This window comes from Ochlerotatus camptorhynchus, unplaced genomic scaffold, assembly GCF_037179485.1.
Source record: "Ochlerotatus camptorhynchus isolate MF236.1 unplaced genomic scaffold, CSIRO-AGI_Acam_v1.1 ptg000193l, whole genome shotgun sequence".
Taxonomy (NCBI): Eukaryota; Metazoa; Arthropoda; class Insecta; order Diptera; family Culicidae; genus Ochlerotatus; species Ochlerotatus camptorhynchus.
In genome coordinates this window covers 3,700,291-3,718,882 of record NW_027040683.1, presented here as the reverse complement: position 1 = coordinate 3,718,882, position 18,592 = coordinate 3,700,291, and the positions used below count along the sequence as shown (strand labels likewise).

Below are 18,592 nucleotides of genomic sequence, written 5' to 3'. Positions count from 1 at the left end.
CTCGGCATTTATTTTTGGTGATATCTCTGCAAAATATCTGTTTGTTAGCTGATATCTCAGCAAAATGTTATTTGTTAGCTGAGTCTCGGCAATTGTTTTACTGAAGCTTAGCAAAATAAATTGCAGAACTACTCGGCTGTTGGAATCTCACCTTTTAAAGAGGACATTGTGATCATTGATCTTATAGTAAAATTCTAATGTGATTTGAGGTGTCGCATGATGAGTTTTTAATATGGGTCATTACAGCTCAAGTGGGTACAGAATTAAAAAAAAAAGTTGTGGTCGTTGTCACCGATTTAAGCCAAACTTGGTCAAAATGCTTATTTTGGCTCTCTAAACAAATGCCTTTTTTTGATTTTACTCGTAAGTGCCTAGATCTTTCTGGGCTACAGCCCTGGATTTTCGAGATTTAAAAAAAAATCAACTTTCAGAAGAGATTACTCCACAACCAAATAAGCTATTTGTGATCATAGAACGTCAATTTAAAGGTTTTTTTTTAATGTAGATTCACATAAGTGCACTCACATTTTGTTTTTGCTATAGTAACTACAGTAAACAGACTGATTACCGGCAGGTATCAAAATTGTTAAAAATGCCTAATTTCACCACACTTTGGAAAACTCTTCTACTTGATGTATTTCTAAGGGCAAACGATTTGAACAAATAGTTTTTGAGATATGACCAGATGAGTGAGTGGTAGTTTTGAGGTTTTCTGGTGGAAAATCAAAGCTGTTTAAATTTTTTTATTGAATTACTTCACGCCGATGGCACAATAATATTGTTATGTTATTTTTCAGATGTTCTAGGCAGGATTCTCATTATATGAAATCATAACTAGCCCTTTTATTTACTTCTGTCTATAACTGAATTGTGGTCCTAAAAGTGAAAAATATGTTCCTATGGGATACAGCCAAAACGTTGTGCTTTAGAAGTATGATGAATTCGGATAGATTAGCAGAAAACATATAAAATTTCAGTCGTGAATGACAGCTGCTTCTAAGATCACGAATAGGTTATTTGGATGTGGAGTGATCTCTTCTGAAAGATATTTTTTTTTTAAATCTCGAAAATCCAGGGTTGTAGCCGAGAGGGATCTAGACACTTCAAAGCAAAATCAAAAAAGGCGTTTGATCAAAATGCCAAAATAAGCGTTTTGGCCAAGTTTGGCTCAAATTGGTGACATCGACCACCGGTGGAGTATCCACTTGAGCTGGAATGCCCCATATATCAATCTTTTGCGAATTCCCCACTTGGATCTGGAATTCACATTTTTGTTCATGTCTTAGGAACTATAATTCCGATCAAAAAATAAATCAGTAGCGATCTATGGGGATCTGAAACACATCTTCTGGAACATGTTCCACTCACATTGGTTCAGCCAATTCTGTGAAAATTGAGTGAGTTACACTCATACAAACTTACATAAATACATACATACACAAATACAGAAACATTTTCCGATCCTGTTGAGATGAGTCTATTGGTATATGCCATTCGTCTCTCCGGGTCTTGGAACGAAATTGTGTTTTTCAAGTTATATCATAGCTGTTCGAGAAAGGCAAAAAGGTTAGTATCAGCAATTTGTGTAACGGCGCCGGTGGTGTAGTGGTAAGCGTGATTACCTCTCACCCCAGCAGGCCTGGGTTCAATCCCAGTCGGCGCCGCCGGGATGTTCTGAGGCATAACATCTCTAATCACGCCTTCCTTCGGATGGGAAGTAAAGCCGTTGGTCCCCGGTTCATGAGTTGATGGGTCGATAGGTAGGATCCAGGTGTGGGAGCTGCCCTCCTGGCACGTCGGTAGCATTGGTGCTCAGCACGGAAAACAAGATCGACGGAAAAAACAAACCAAAGGAAAAAAAAAAAAAAAAAAAAGCAATTTGTGTTATATTTAGCCAAGTTTTTCTCCCTCAAGTGTGTAATTATTTTGCAAAACGTAATGAATATGTTGCTTGATATATCTTATTTCAAAACAGTGTTTGTAAAATCGTTACAGAAGTGTTAGTGTTTAGCGCCAATTCATCGTACTTGGCTTCGTTGTACAGTATGTACTCTCCATTTCTCGATGATATTTATTTCGATATTCCTTCCTATCCGAATCGACTCAGCAACCCTGATCCTGATTTATCAACACTTTTTGAGCACGAAGTGTTTAGAATTGTATTAAGGTGATTTCTTTTTAGAGTCCACAAATGGCCGCCACGTAGGCTTTACATGCACTTCCACTTCGAATGTTCAATTACACAAATCTCGGAGATCGGTGCCCCATTTCACCTGATATTGCTACTTCATGTATGCTGCAGTGCAGCAAACGTGGAGTAACAATTTGAACGTTACACTTGTTGTAGAAGCTGATATGTGTGTACTTAAAGTTTCAAAGCGGTTCCGAGAATAAGGATGTCACAGCGATTCACCTTAATATGCTTATAAATTGCTCTTTTGATTGTCAATTTCTCCATATTTCTGCCGGTAATCGCAAGTCAGTCCCAACTACATTTTCATCCATTTTAAGTTAGCATCATTATTCAGTTAATTTTTCTATGTTTTTTGAGATCTGCAATTGAAAAAAGGTGGTTTGTTCAAGAAAAATGAAAAACAATACCAAGCCAAATTGTCCCATAGCGAAAAGTAACCGCAAGTCAGTCCCATTAAAAAAAATATGCTAGAAATATTAGACAACACATCGCAGCATGAGATTTGTCTCAAGACAGATTTTGTCCACTTCCCCTAGGGTATCTGGAACATGTCCGGATGTGGCCAATATAGTTCTTACGATACTCAGTTTGACCGCCAATGGATATGGCTTTGAATTCTCATGAGATTTGATGAATCGCTTGATGGATTTTGATATAAAAAGGATTTACCACTTCCCCGGGGATACCCGGAACATGTCTGGGTGTGGCCAACATGGTGCTGGTCACTCATCATGGCTCTTATTGATCTTATTTTTGAATTCTCATTTACATCGCATGGTGGGTTTGACACGTTTATGAAAAGCTTTGGTCTGATGAAGACCCATACTTACCGGAATATGTTCCGGCCATTGCTCTGGAACCAGCGGAACAAATCCAGAAATATTCAATAACGTTCTATGGGACCATGGTATATTTCTACTGTTCAATACTAATGCAGCATTGCCATGAAATTGTAACTGGCTTGCGGTTATTTTTATCATTGACGTTAAATTTCAGTCCCACTCAGATTTTGGCAATAAAATAAAAATTTCACGATATTATTCCAATATGTTTTGGTAAAAATAGAAGCATTTTATCACATTGTATGTTTATTTTTAAATTCATTCCTACAAAATAAGTGTCAAATCAGAAAACTTGTAAAATCTTTGAACGCCGTTTTCTCATTTCCAGTTTTTTACAGATGGGACTGACTTGCGATTAAAGGCAGTTTAGGTGGTGGAAAGCAGAATCTCTCACTAAGATGTGCACGTTCCCCCACTCCTGGCGTGCAAAAGGACCAGTACTAACGGATTTCCACACGAAATGGCATATAAGATCGACTCAAATTTATCTTTGAATTTCTCAAACTCTAGAAAACGTAGTTTACTTGTAGACATTGTAAAATTTTTCGAGCCTCATAAATCTTTTTGAATTTATCGAAAATCGACGAAAAATGTACTCATTCTAGAAGTATACACACAGCGGCGCCGGTGGTGTAGTGGTAAGCGTGGTAAGCGTGAGCAGGCCTGGGTTCAATCCCAGTCAGCGCCGCCGGGATGTTCTGAGGCATAACATCTCTGATCACACGACTTTTACTGAAATTTCAAATTTCCCAAACTATTTCGAAACAAAAGATGATTTCCCCCCTCCACGCATAACTTCTGCTAATTTTATGCAGCCCAATTACAGACATTTCTGAAATTCACAGACATTTTTCGCAGACTTCCGAAATAAAAATCTGGCATCTCTGATCCGAACTGACAGTAGTTGAACGAAACAGGCGAGAAACTGAAGGAATATGAAAAATGTTCGCAACGAGTGCAAACGCGAAAATATAGATTGAATCGGCGAATGAGGTTCAGTTTCTACCCATTTGGATTAATTTAATTTGCTTAATCATTGTATATACTTATCTTCGTATCAATACCAATATCACAATTGTGTGTAATGATAGCAAGCAAATGATTGATTCGTTCTACCAAGCTACCTGTTACGACATACTCAGCTGTCAATGTTTGCTTTATTCTGTGATCAACGAATCACCTCGCTGCCGGCGCCGGTGGTGTAGTGGTAAGCGTGACTGCTTTCTAACACCCCAATGGGTCTGGGTTCAATCCCAGTCGAGGTCGGTGGGATTTTTCTGAGGCATAAAAATCTCTGGTCACGTCTTCCTTCGGAAGGGAAGTAAAGCCGTTGGTCCCGGCCCATGTGTGTTGAATGGGTGCGATGTCCTACGCAGGTGTGGAAGCTGCCTTCCTGCACATTCGATTGCCGTCAATGGATGGCAATCGATGTCCGTCGGTGATTGGCACTAGATTGCGGAACAGAGACCGACGTTAAATAAAGGAAAGAAAAGAATCACCTCGCTATCGTCACCGAATCATCGCCGTCAAATTGATTCGGAAAATAACAAAAACGATGAATACAAAATAATATTTTTTTCGTCTTGCTGTAAATTTGCTGTTGGGTAAAAGCTTTAGTTCGAACGAAATGATTAGTTTTGATATGCTTAAATTTATAAACGATGACATCGGATTTATTAACACTTGTGCCACCTACTTGAAATTCAGAAATTATTCCAACTTTGTTCCCGGTTGACTTCCCGAGCAAAGCTGGAGATCAAATTGCCATCAACATTTGCTGTTATGATGTAACTTATTTGGAATACTCAAGTCAGGCTTGAAAATGTTCATTGCAGCTAAAATGCTACTTTTTAAAATTATGAAACTATGAGATATTATAATTATAATTTTAAATTCCGTCAGTTTCGCTTCCAGAGTGTCACAAGCCAATCAAGTCACAAATTGTATTTATAAATCTTGAATACTTCATCAACCAGCAGCAAGAAATTATTTTGTATGTCCAGCATTTCAAGAACAATTCTAGAAATGAATCTCCATTGTGGTTCTGGTGTAGAATCTATGAGGGATTTTAGAGAATTCCAAGTGTCATTCTCAAACAGACAGGACATCCAAATAACTCCAAGGAAGATTCCAAAGAATTGCGGTGTATAATAGTATTTATTTCTACTTGTCAACAGATAAAATAGTTACCCTAATGACAATTTTCTATATCTAAACATCAAAACTGCTTCAAACACAAAATTAACGCAAACATCTCTTAAAGCTACGCTTATTTTTCTCGCGGGACACATTAAAATCGAACACATAATAACAACTATTGAAAACGCGGCACATACTCAACATTGGTTCGTGTACGCCATAGTTGGTCCTCGAACGCCGGTTGTTGAAGAACGCATGCAGCCGGAGGTCCCGTCGTTGAGTGTTGATGTCAAGAAGACTGAGAAGTGTGGAGCAGTCGACGTTCCCTTGCAGAAGATCCGCAACGAAACAAGCCTTCGCCACATTACGCCTTCCTTCCAAGAGCTCCAGGTCGATGAGGTTACAGCGACTTTCATAGCTCGGCAAGTTACGCGGGTCGCGCCAACGAAGGTGTCGCAACGCAAAGCGAATAAATTTTCGCTGAACAGCTTCAATTCTATGGATGGCATTCTGATAGAATGGCGACCAAACAACGGCAGAGTATTCCAGTATAGGTCGAACCAGGGAACAGTATAAAGCCTTCAGGCAATACACGTCCTTGAAGCTTTTGGCGAAACGGAATAAAAATCCTAGCTGCGATGAAGCTTTAGATACAACATAAGCAATGTGATCCTTGAACGTTAGTTTGCAATCGAGCATGACTCCCAAGTCCTTGACAGTCGATTCGTGTTTCAAGCTTATTCCTCTTAAGGTGTAATCGTGGAAATGCATCGCCCGTTTACGGCCAAAGGAGATGACCGAGCACTTGGACACATTTAAAGACATCCTGTTTATCCGGCACCAATCATCAAAGACTTCAAGTTCTTGGTGGAGGAAATGAGCGTCTTGAGGCCCTTTTATTACGTAGTAGAGCTTCATGTCGTCGGCGTACGAGAGTTTAAGGCATTTGAGGATCAAGTTCACGTCGTTCATATACAACAGGAAAAGCAATGGCCCCAGGTGGCTGCCTTGAGGAACACCAGATGTAACAATGAAGGGTGGAGAAGCGTAGTCACCGATCTTAACAGACATAGATCTGCCAGTCAGATAGGAGCGAAGCCAGGTAAGTAGACTCCCATGAACACCCATTTTGTCATATTTAGAGATGGTAATTTCATGGTTCACTCTATCGAAAGCTGCAGAGAGGTCGGTGTATATGGCGTCAACTTGATGGCCACGTTCAATCTCACGAATAATGAACGATGTAAAAACAGTTAGATTAGTCGTCGTCGAGCGCTTAGGCATGAAGCCGTGTTGATCCTGAGAAATACTGTACGAGCAGTCTTGAACCAACTTTTCCAGGACAATTAGCTCGAATAGTTTGGAGATAGCACTCAATGCAGCTTTTCCGCGGTAATTGGCGACAGTCTGCTTGCATCCTTTTTTGTGAACAGGGAAAACAAACGAATCCTTCCAACATTCTGGAAAAACTCCGGAGGTCATTGACAAGTTGAAGACCTTAGCTAAGGGCTCTGAAAGAGTGTATAAGCAACGTTTCAGTACTATTGAGGGAATGCCATCTGGACCAGATCCTGTTGATGTTTTCAACTGTTTCCCGGCTGAAATCACCATGTCGCTGTGGATGGTGAATGGAGAACCAAACACCGACGTACGAGGGACATTACTCGTGGCAGCAGCAATTTCCTGAGCATCAAGAACTTCGTCTGAAAAAATGCTGCTGAATTGTGTGCGAAACATATTGGCGATATCTGCGACGGAGTTGGCATCAGTAACGCCATCAGTCATATTGGACGGCAATCCCGTTTCTTTCCGTTGCTCGTTCACATATCGCCAGAATTCCTTAGGATTAGCTTTGAGACGACTCTGCAAGTGAGACTGATGTGCGTTGTACAAGCTTGCATTGAGATCTCTGTACTCGTTGTTGGCGCGGACGTAATTAGCCTTCGTAGAATCTGTGTGATATTTACTGTGTTTCCTCAGTGCAGCCCTTTTCACCTTTTTCAGATGCTTAAGATCAGAGTTCGACCAGGCGGGTTTGGCAGGTTTACACCGTAGTTTTTTAGGCACAAACTGATCGATAGCGTAGAATATGATACCACACATGGTCGAGGCAGCCATATTCGCATCCCCGGAATCTAGTGTCGCATTCCAATCCACATTAGCGAGAAAGTTATTCATTCGCTCGAAGTCTTCTTTGTGAAAGTTGTAGAAGACGGTTTCGGCGTGGTCTTGGAAGCGTTTCTCAGGATCGATTGCAAGCGTCAACAGTAGAGGTGAATGATGTCTGCAGTTTTTGACGAGCGGTGCCGGAGCATGGGTAACAGAGCAGCTTTGTCCCAAATCCTCCCCGACAAAGCACACATCGAGCAAACGGTTGTTTGCATTCAGAACGCCATTCACTTGCTGAAGCCTTGCGGTTGAATACGCGTCAAGCAAGGAGAGAGAAGCCGGTCTGAACGATGAACGGGAATTGTCAGGAAAGAAGAAGCCGTGAGCATCGCTAAGCCACGATACAGTGCCAAGGTTGAAATCGCCCAAGATGACGATGCTGTCCCTGGCATCCATTTGAGAGACAATCCAATCCAGCGAAAGTGCATGCTTCTCAATCAGGCTGTGGTCGTTAACGCGGTCGGGAGGAACGTATATCACGCAGATATAGATTGTACCACTTTGAGTTGAAATTGCAACCCACAGATGCTCAACCGTCGAATCTTCAGGAGGTTTCAGTAAGCGAGATACGAAGCAGGAGCGAATGGCCAGAAGGACTCCACCACCGGAGGTCTTGTTGCTGTTGAGAGGTTGATCGATCTTGACGGTAGACGGAATATGTATCGTTAAACAACTGCTTTGACAAAGTGTTGTTTTTCAGCCAAGTTTCCGAGAAGGCGTATATGTCGTAGCATGCGTCGCTGCATGCTAGCTGGTATTCGGCGAGTGAGCTGTTCATGCCACCGACGTTCTGGTAGTATAGCAGAATTTGAGATGCTGGGACGCATGGAACAGCGGGCTGCAATCTGGAAGTGGAGGCAGCATCAGGCAGGGCAACGTCGAAAGAATAAGGGTACTTGCCGTGGATGGCAGCTTGGAAAGCCCTGTCCCCAGCACTAGACTCAGGGCCGGGACGACTTAGATGGTGGGGGCATGTGAACTGACCAGGACTGGAACCAGTAGTGGGCGCAGCTGAGCTAGGTGGGTCCAGGGCTTCCATACTGCTTTGTGACGTGCGTCCCAGGCTAGATGAAATGGCGGCTGATGTTCGGCTTGAAACGGAGAATTGGTCGTTGTGATTGAGGGTCTCGGTGTTCTGCAAACGGCATGTCAGCGGGCTTTGGTTCTTCCTGGAAATCACAGGAACGACAGGAAGTAGCTGACCAATGTCAAGATCGGAAGAATACTCGCCAAAATAAGTTGGGTGGAAGATCCCCTCTCCACATCCGACCACAGGCCCGGAACGACGATGATGCGCGGAGACAGCAAGTGGCAGGACTGAGGCGGAGGGATTGGGGACTTCCATGAGGCTTTCTACGATGCGTTCCGAGTTTCGAGATGGAGTTGGCACAGCGGCATTCAAAGTGCTGAAAGTTCGATCGGCATCAGGTATCGAATTTGAATGGTTGAGTGTGTACTTGCCTGTCATAGGAGGTTGGAAGACCCCCAGCCCACATCTAAGCTCAGGTCCAGGACGACTGTGATGAACGCAGGCAGGGACGTGCACGACTGTGTTAGAGGAACTGGGGGCTTCCAATAAACTTTCTACAATGCGTCCTGGTTGGCTAGCATGGTACGTCAGGAGTCTAGAAGGCGTTGAACTTGTTACGTCCACGCAACGCGTTAAGTAATTGTTACTGGAAATGGAGGCCGGCTCAGGAAGAGAAAATTTTGATACAAAGCGGTAATTCTAACTAACAATGAATTGCGATGAATTCTACGAGGAATTGAGGAGATTAATCTTAATTGGAATTTAGGAAAATCCATGGAGGAATTTTGGAAAATCTCAGTATTTAAATTTCCAAAGTACTCTAAGGAGGATACTAGCGAATTTCCAAAGTATTTCTGGAGAATTAATTACAGAGAATCGGAGAATCTCACTAATGGTGTGATTTGGTCATATGAATAAAAGAGTTTACTTTACTCGCTCCGTAAGAAAAGCAGGATAAAGTACAGTAAACTCGTTTTATTCATACGGCTGATTGAAAAATTGATAGTTTAGCTTAGAAAGTAGGATTTAAATATTTAAATAACTTTTCCTATTAAGCAGCATGATTTCAATACTACTCACCCATCAAAATTTGATAAAATATGTTTGGTGTAGTTGTATTAATTTTTCGTGATTTATGATATTCTCGATAACACCAATACCATCAAAGTAGAAAACAAATACAAGCAAACGTTTGAATTATTGACATTTGAGCCTTAAGGCACAATATGATATCACACTTATGTCACGACAATTGAAATCAAAATGAGTTTTCATTATGATATGAACTGCAAACATTAATATCGATTCGCTTTCATTTAGTTAATTTGCAAGTGTTGCCACCCTGCAATAGTATCCTGGACATGCATGTTGGGCATCCAGATAGCCTAGTCATTCAAGGAACGGTAATACCAAGTAATTCCAGGTCCTGCTTCCAAAGTCCTTAAACACGACATCCAATCTAATTTTTCCAAGTTCTGCCGACTTGTTTCTGCTTTACGACTGAAAACGGTGATGCCTGCGGTAAATCAGTCGTGCTCACAATTGGATGATGTTATCAAAAAATCTTTCAGAATTCGTCCAAAAAATGACACCATACTCCAAATTCGGTGCACCCATGAACTCGGTTCAGCACAAGGCACGCATCATGACGTGTATGTAGACATGTTTTATCGCAGTCAGTTCCTTTCCCGTTGCCATAAACATACTTACTGATAAGAGTTCAAATGGAAAGTTGCATCGCATTCTCCAAGAGTGTTCCCCTTTTGGTCTTATCAAACAGCAATAGCTCCACAGCAAACAAAAACCTTGTCAGAGTTGTAACCGATTGTAGTAAGGAATACAATGCTTACATAAAGGTAAAACCTTATCAGACAGAACACTTGCTTCGTCACTGAAAAACAGGTCAAGCAACAACGGCAGATAGGCATCAACATTTGATTTGTACCTTTTACACCAAGCTCAATTTATCATTTGTCAAATGAAATCAGACATTGTACAAGATCTTGCTATCTGATAAGCGCGAATAAATACAGAACAAATCTCACCATTTATTCTGCTTGGTAATCCAATACATTTTCGCTCATATAATCCCATTCAGTGCCATTTCCTGCACGTATCGAAGGTCAGTATTTCCCCGACCTTGTTGTTGTTTAGGTGTTGTTGGAAACCGTGCATGTGCAAATTACTGTCCTGCGAAACTTCACACCTTCCCATCTCATTCTGCAGTGGAAGTGCACTGCAAAACTAAATAGCCATAAACCCTGGTGCTGGTGATGGCAGTGTCATTAGCTACTTATGGCCACCACTCTTGGGTGCAGCCCAGCTATGTTTACATAATAATCAATATCGAGAGGTGTGTGCAGTAAATACCAACCTTAAACAAAACAGAAACGGTATAAAGGAGATAAAGAATCTCGGCCCCTGGGCAGTTCAGGAGCGCACAATAATCAGTGCCGATTGTGTGAGCGGTTTGCAGGGAACTGACCAAACCCTTGACGATTGTGTGTTGTATGTCGTGATTGATTCACGTGTGCTGCAGCGGCGCTGGAAGAGGTATGCCAATGTTCCAGCCACTTGGTGATAAAGGTCAAGATCGACTGACGCATCGCTTGACGAGGTTGAAGGATACCTACATGTGCGATGCAAGCTGACTGAGATATGGGCAGTCAGTTTTGTTGTTGCTAGTTTTGTAACATACTTTCATTCATTTCCTGAATTGATCACTCAACGGAAATCAATCCATAGACAACAGCTGGAAATGGCCAAACATTGAACGTCAGGCTATGAATTCCATCTCAAAGTTTCAAAAACTTCTGTTTGGTGATTCATTATTTTCCTCGATTTTTTCCGTTCTTGAAAGTTCCTGCAAGTGTTTACTAAAAAAATTCCCCATTGAAATGACTCTCCACACTCTTTCATCGAACTCATCTTGAAGTTTCTTATGTTTTCTATCTCCAACCAGGGGATGTAAGATTTGCTTTTAATAATGAGAGATTCATCATCTCAGGATGAGAAAATGGAAAAAGAAAAATGTGGAGTGCATTAGTGAGTGAAATGTTTCATGTCGAAACAAATTTAAAAAAGGTTACCGACTGGGCTCGAACCACGAGCGTTGTGATTATCAGACCTGTGCTTTCTCCACTGATCTCTCCATGTTTCACTGCATGGATAGGCTGACAGCGAATAAGAAGTGCTCATTTCCTCTCACACTCGATTTCGTAGGCTTTTTCTGCTGAACGGGAATAGGAGAGAATCGTGGCAAATGCTTGCTGGGAGAGCCGGAAACGTAGACAGAATACGAAGTAAAAAAAAATAAAGAATCATAACATCGCTGCGGTATTCGCTGTGGAGGATGATAGGAAATGCAACTAACATTCAATGTAATAAAGTTTTGTTTTGCGTGTTCTAATTAAAGTTCACATAAGATTCCCGAACTGCCTTTCAATTATTCAAAAATGTCCCGTTATTTGTTTACCACAGGTTTTTTTGTTTGTTTGTTTTTATATCTACACCTATTATTCAAATGGGAGCTGGGTACCAGGGAACCCCGTAGCGCAAATAACGGTTAAATTTCTGAATTGTTCTGGAGATGAATCAGCCCTTGGTTAAACGAGAGTTACCATCGTTGTCCAGATTTGCTTTGGGACATGGAGGTTTTTTTTGGCCATTCTTTGAACCTGTCTCAGTATCTGAAATCTCTGAACTTACTCCCAAATCTCGATAAGTGCTTTTCAAACGTTTCTATTAAGTATTTATAACCTTTTCAAGTAGATCTGAATGCTCTCTGAACTGTCCCCTTCCATTGCAAATTTTCTAGATTAGCTTCATCGCCAATAGCTTTTGGGATTCTTAGATCTTCTGAGCACACCCATAACATGTCTTCGAGTACCGTTCATCTAGAATTCGATCTGGAGAATTTCTGGATATTTTCAAAAATTCTGCTCGGAAGTCTTCTATTTGGTAATTGCTGGAGTGGGATTTCTTCCTGTAGTCTCGATGGTGAAGGAAACAAATTGCAGCTCGAAATTCTTGAAACTACCATTCCATACTCCTGCTTCCTGAAAAACATAACTTTGAAATTTTCGAAACTTCGAATCTCAGGATGTCGAACAGTGTTTGGAAAATAGCAAAAAATCAAATCTCACCAGTGCCTAAGATCACGTTTGATTATTATCTTAGTATTATAAACTGTAGCTACGAATATCAAGCTAACAAAACTCACCGGCTATAATTCTAACCAAACCGTGGTGAGTTTGAGTTTCATGATGTTTGCTTTATATTCGAACGCGACCCGAAACTACTGCCACTGCTGGCAGCAGTAGATTCGTGCCTGCCATCGGTAAAGAGTAAAGAGAGATAACGGGATAATATTATACTTTCTCTTCCTAAGAGAACGATGTGCAACGGAATCTTTTTTGTGTCGAGGCAACTCTCAGCTTCATTTTACATGTAGTGAATAGTCCCGAGATATCAAAGGAGCTTGTAAAATCAATATCAAGCATGATTTTTTTTCTTATGTCGCGCGTATGAGAGTGAAAAAATATCATTTGATTGATGGTTTTGCAAACACTGGTGTCGAACCAATGTTGAAAAATAATTTCCAACGGAAGCTTCTAAAGTATGCTTCTAATATAAGCTTCTAAAGTAAGCTTCTAATATAAGCTTATGATCAAAATTCTAAAGGAAACTTCTAGAGGAATCTTCTAAAGGAAAGCATCTAATGGAAGCGTCTAAAATAAGCTTTTAAAGGAAGCTTAAAAAAAGTTTCAAAAAGAAGCTCCTAAAGAAAGCTTCTAAAGGAAGCTGCTTTCTTAGCTTCTAAGGGAAGCTTCTAACGGAATATTAGAAGGGAAGCTTCTCAAAGAAGCTTCTAAAGGAAGCATCTAAAGGAAGCTTCTAACGGAAGCTTATAAAGGAATCCTCTAAAGGTAAGCTTCTAACGTAAGTGGCTTAAGTATAAGCTTGTACTAGAAGCTTTTAAAGGAAGCTTCAAAAGGAAGCTTCTAATATAAGCTTCTAAAGTAAGCTTCTATTATAAGCTTCTTATGAAACTTCTAAAGAAACCTTCTTAAGGAAGCTGCGAAAGGAAGCTTCTAAAGGAAGTTTCTAAAGAAAGCTTCAAAGAGAAGTTTCAAAAACAAGCTTTTAAAGCATTTTTCAAAAAGAAGCTCCCAAAAAGAAGCTTCTAAAACAAGTTGGTAATAGCTTCTAAGGGAAGCTTTTAAGGGAAGCTTAAAAGAAGCTCCTAAAGGAAGCATCTAAAGGATGCTTTCAAAAGAGGCTTCTAACGGAAGCTTCTAATGGAATCTTCTAAAGGAAAGCTTCTAACGGAAGCTTCTAATGGAAGCTTCTAATATAAGCTTCTAATGAAACTTCTAAAGAAAGCATCAAAAAGAAGTTTCAAAAACAAGCTTTTAAAGGAGTTTTCAAAAAGAAGCTTCGGAAGGAAACTCTTGAAGGAAGCTTCTACAAGAGGCTTCTTAAGAGAAGCTTCTAAAGGAAGCATCTAAAGGAAGCATATAAAGGAAGCTTCTAAAGGAATCTTCTAAAGCGAAGCTTCGAATGGTAACTTCTAAAGGAAGCTTCTATAGGAAGCATGTAAAGGAAGATTCTATAGGAAGCATCTGAAGGATGGTTCTAATGGGAAGCTTCAAAAGGAAGCTTTTAAATAAAGCATCTAAAGTAAGCTTCTAAAGGAAGCGTCTAAAAGAAGCTCCTAAAGGAAGCTCATAATGGAAGCTTCTAAAATAGGATTCGAAAGGAATAATCTAAAGTGAAACTTCTAAGAGAAGCATCTAAAGGAAGCTTTTAACGGAAGCTTCCAAAAGAAGCATATCTAGAACCATCTGAAAGAACCATCCTAAAGAACCTTCTGAAGGAATCTTCTAAAGGTTTTATCATAGCATCTCTTAGACGTTTGCCCGTCGCTACGTCCCTCCAAGCTTATAGTGAAAGGAAAGCTTCTAATGGAAGCGTCTAAAATAAGCTTTTAAAGGAAGCTTCAAAATAGTTTAAAAAATAAGCTCCTTAAGGAAGCTCATAAAGAAAGCTTCAAAAAGAAGCTTCTAAAGGAAGCTGCTAAGCTTTTAAGGGAAGCTTCTGAAAGAAGCTCCTAAAGGAAGCATCTAAAGGAAGCTTCCAAAAGAGGCTCCTAACGGAAGCTTCTAAAGGAATCCTCTAAAGGTAGCTTCTAAAGAAAGCTTGTAATAGAAGCTTTTAAAAGAAGCTTCTAATATAAGCTTTTTTTTCTTGATTTGTTTTCCGTCGATCTTGTTTTCCGTGCTGAGCACCAATGCTACCGACGCCAGGAAGGCAGCTCCCACACCTGGACCCTACCTATCGACCCATCAACTCATGAACCGGTGACCAACGGCTTTACTTCCCTTCCGAAGGAAGGCGTGATCAGAGATGTTATGCCTCAGAACATCCCGGCGGCGCCGACTGGGATTGAGCCCAGGCCTACTGGGGTGAGAGGTAATCACGCTTACCACTACACCACCAGCGCCTAATATAAGCTTCTAAAAGAAAGTTTATAATGTAAGCTTCTAAAGGAAGCTTCTAATATAAGCTTCTAATGAAACTCCTAAAGAAAGCTTTTAAAGGAAGTGTCTAAAAGAATCGTATAAAAGAAGCTTCTAAAGGAAGCTTCAAAGAGAAGTTTCAAAAGCAAGCTTTTAAAGTAATTTTCAAAAAGAAGCTCCCAAAGGAAGCTTCTAAAAGGAGCTCCTAAGGGAAGCTTCTAAAGGCAGCTTTTAAGGGAAGCTTCTAAAAGAATCTCCTAAAAGAAGCATCTAAAGGAAGCTTTTAAAAGAGGCTTCTAACGGAAGCTTCTAAAGGAATCTTCTTAAGGTAAGTTTCTAACGGAAGCTTCAAAAAAAGGCTTGTAACAAAAGCTTTTAAAGGAAGGATCTAATATAAGCTTCTAAAGGAAGCTACTAATATACGCTTCTAAAGGAATAATATAAGCTTCTAGTGAAACTTCTAAAGGAAGCTTATAAAGGAAACTTCTAAAGAAAGCTTCAAAAAAGAAGTTTCAAAAACAAGCTTTTAAAGGAATTTTCAAAAAGAAGCTTCCAAAGGAAACTCCTGAAGGAAGCTTCTAAAAGAGGCTTCTAAAGAAAGCTTCTAAAGGAATCTTCTAAAGCGAAGCTTCTGATGGAAACTTCTAAAGGAAGCCTCTAAAGGAAGCTTCTAAAGGGAAGCCTCTAAAGGAAGCGTCTAAAAGAAGCTCCTAAAGTAAGCTCCTAAAGGAAGCTTCTAAAAGAGGCTTAGAAAGGAATCACCTAAAGGGAAACTTCCAGAGGAAGCATCTAAAGGAAGCTTCTAACGGAAGCTTCCAAAAAAAGCATATCTAGAAGCATCTGAAAGAACCATCCTAAAGAACCGCAGTTATTGAGTTATTTAGGGAGCAAAAAAGAAGAACAGCAGCTTTTTCTGAAGAATTTAGACGGAATATATGTTTTTTTTTTCAATTACAGTTTCAGAAACTTCAAGGGCAGTTCGGGGATGTTAAAGAAGGAGTATTCCTCCCTCCTTAAAATTTCCAAAAATGCACCTTACAGTTCTCAAAATCTCTGTTCAAAAATGTCCTCAAACATTTGGGGGAATTCCTCCTTTCATAAAATCTTCGAATTGCCGTTGCATCCCAAATTGTATATCAATATGAGCATGAGCATGATTGACAGCCCACGGTTGCTACTCTGTTATTGCCCGATCAGCAGGTCAAGAAAGAAATGGGTAGGAATGTGACACTCACTTTGATGGAAGCCGACCCTAATAAAAATTGTATGGTTGATTTGCTTAACGACGTGTTTGAAGTATTATCCAAACCATTTGTGGAATAGTTCAATGATTTGGGTTATCGTTCGGTTATGGTATTTTTTTTATTAGGGGAGAACACCTCTGCAATTCCACGAGGAATCACTGGGATATTGGGTAAGAGGGTAAGGTTTGCAGCAGGGTTCGTTTTGGTAAACGATAAGCTGAATTGATGTTCTATCGATCATATAACGTGCAGGAGCTTGGAATTGAAACCACGGTCTTCTGCTCAGCAAGCAAAAACGTTTGCCACTAGGCAAACGAGCTTTGTTTTAATTATCGAGTAGCTGTTATGACAATGTAGTCATATTATCAAATACAACGATTCACGAATCTTGAATGTGGATGGGCTTGAGATTAGACTCATGATGTTCTGCTCAGTAAGCAAAAGCGGTCGCTCTAAGGGCACCGAACCCCTCGTATCACATCATACCGTTACTCGAGTTGTTGTGACCATTCAAACCTGGCACCGATGACGACAAGTTTCGCAAAATACACGATAAACAAGCGATTTCACCATACATCTCTTTAATATGAAAGGACCTGGAACCACGTTTTTCTGCTCAGTAAGCAAGCCACTGCAACCGACGATCTTTCAAATTCGAAAACTAAAAGCTACGAAAAAGTACTTGGGCCTTCATTAAGTTCCGATTTCAAACGACGTTCAATTTATCGATTTGCTCTTTACGCATTGTTTAGGTTATCATAACAACCTATGACCAACGTGACGATTGTTTAAGCCCTGATTAAACAATCTATTCAAATGAAATTACGTTTTCGAAAGCAGTCAATAATGTATCCCAAACTGAATCGAGCGTGCGCCCTATGTTCTCCGAAGCATTCCGCCCAAGATCTATCAGTTAAGAACCACCCACATTAGACCCGTTTGCGTTGCGTTGACGCAAATTTGACAGTTAGACAATCGATTTAGCTGTCACCCCGCCGCAACGCGTCAGCTCCGGACCTAATGTGGGTGGCCCATCACGAGTTTCTACAATAGTAGCCTGGGATACATCGCAATGTATTTTCTCCCACAAGACTCAACTGTATTCTTGCATTCGGGTGTATCCCAAATTGCATATCAATATGTTTCAAAAACAGACCACAGGAGATCCCACATAGACCGCGATGGAAGTATAACCAGGCCGACTGCACTCTTTACCAGGAGTCTGTAAAATTCTCATCCGAACGGGATTCAGGATTGCGTTAAGTCCATTCACCTTACGCGGATATGTCGGCCATCCCGCAAACTAATCGCAACCCGGGAGCTAATTCACCCCGGTGGTGGTCTCCTGAAACCAAGGCTTAATGACTCACTCCGGATGACCGTATGAAGGAACAAGCACTGGTCAACTAAAGGGTGAAACGAAATATCGAGTTGGGTATCAACGCCGATCAGAGAAGGCCAGCGACTTATGGAGTAGGATCAACACACTAAGCGGCAGATGCAAGTCTCGCGAAATAGCCATGCGGTTAAATAGCTTGATTATCCGACATCCGGGCAGTGTACTGCCGCTCATTGTAAGTCGGTCCCATTTGCGTTTTTGTCATAACTGAGTTCTATAGTGGAAATGCTAACTAATCACCTATATTTTCGCATGTTGAACATGACAAACATGCCTATCGACGCTCGACGAATACGACAAACGCTTTCGTCACAAGAAGAACGTTTCAACGCGACATCCAGGTTCTCGGAAAATGATTCCCAGATTAAAGTAAGGAATTGGAGCTAGCGCTCTCCGCAAACAACTTGTCCGACCTCCATGCCGGACGACTGAAGGCATAGCCTAGTCGTTCCAATTTAGAAACAGACTGCTTCTGACCGAGAAACTAAAGATTGCTTTGACCTGCTGTATCGGCAAACTAATGGAGAGGATGGTCAATCGTAGAGTCGTATTCTACTTGGAGAACAGTGGTTACATTGACCATTTCCAACACGCATTCCGTTCCGGACACAGCACTGGCATATATTCCAAGTTTAGCTAATGAAGTGGAGTATATATTGGCACATTCTCCAGTTCTGAGGACCTTCCTTCGGTACCGCATGTATAGGAAAGTACCGCTCGCCGCGGTTCCCGGAAGAAACAGATGTGGATACCTCGGAGCCAATCGAAACAGATCTATGTTTTCATGTACGGTAATGACATCGGAGGAAGAACCAAACGGTGGTCCCGAACGCAATCCTACGTTGATGGACCAGCTCTGTAGGGTTCCATCTAACGGTGCGAAAGTGTGCTCCTATGTTCCTCAACTTCGCAACCTGATCAAAACCGGCTTGAGCGTACGGACACCTCACCTTCAAAGATCATTTCAATGAAATAAATAAGAACTGTCAAAGAAGACTCGACACTGCCAAAAAATCGCAGAAACTTGGTATCTCACCAGACATTTTGCAAAGAA

General features: G+C 40.9%; 1 protein-coding gene across 2 annotated transcripts in view; it reads right to left on the bottom strand.

The window, feature by feature from the left end:
• Positions 1-18,592, bottom strand: part of LOC135702474 (unconventional myosin-IXb-like) — a 286,641-nt gene that overhangs the window by 212,773 nt on the left and 55,276 nt on the right. The window lies entirely within an intron of this gene.